The sequence below is a fragment of the Egretta garzetta genome, unplaced genomic scaffold, assembly GCF_000687185.1.
Source record: "Egretta garzetta isolate BGI_Z169 unplaced genomic scaffold, ASM68718v1 scaffold1153, whole genome shotgun sequence".
NCBI classification, from domain to species: domain Eukaryota; kingdom Metazoa; phylum Chordata; class Aves; order Pelecaniformes; family Ardeidae; genus Egretta; species Egretta garzetta.
This window is the reverse complement of record NW_009259126.1, coordinates 59,517-60,440: the sequence shown is the minus strand read 5'-3', so window position 1 is coordinate 60,440 and position 924 is coordinate 59,517.

The window sequence follows — 924 nt, the reverse complement described above, 5'->3', positions numbered from 1 at the left end:
CAGGGGGAAGCCCGGGGCCTGGCTCGGGGCTCGCTCCTTGGCAATAGATCCTCCCAGGGAGGTTTCCTGCCACCGCCTGTGGAGGGAAACCGGCTCACTTGCCACTGGGGACAAGCAAGGGACAAGTTCAAGCTGTCCCTGGGAGCCAGGAGCTCTGGGCACAGCTCTCCCAGTGCCCCCAGCTTGCCCACCAGCTCCCCTGCTCAGCGGGGCCCTTTAATTTCCAGAGCCTGACAATCCTTGGTCCCCTTGGGGGGCTCGCCCTGAGAAGGGGCGCAGAGCCCCAGCACGGCCAGGGTGAGCTGCGGCTGCGGCGCCGCTCCGTTCTCCCGTGAGCGGCACGAGCGAATCCCTCTCGGCGTCTCCGGGCTTTGTAGAGAAGACATCAAACGCCTGCTTTTAAGTTTGAAGGGGCAACACAGGGACGCAGGCACGACCGCGCTCCTCCTCAGGCACGCCCCGTGCGGCACCCGCGGTGGTTTGGGGCTCCAGGGCTTACCCAGCGCCATCGGGGGAGCGTTATCGTGCAGGATCTGCTTGGCAGAGGAAGTATTACACGGGGCGGGAGGCTCCCACGCCCCCGCCGTTCACGGCTCTTTCCTGCACGGGTGACACATCCCACACCGTCTACTACAGCTTTCTGTTCAGTCAGACGGGGGCTCTTGCCCTCTTTGATGTCCAACACTTTCTAGCCGACAACAACGCAACTCCTACCCGAGAGAAGCACCTACGGGTACCGCTGGGGTTAACAACTTTCAGCCTCACTACACGCAACCGCGCTTTCCCTCTCACACGTTAAATAACCTGCAGCTATTTCCGACGCCTGAGCAAAGCGGCAAAACATGAAGTGGGAGTAGGGCAAAGCGCCGGGTCCGTGGCGGCGGCAGAAGGCACGTCTGCATCCACGTCTGCGTCCCCGCGGAG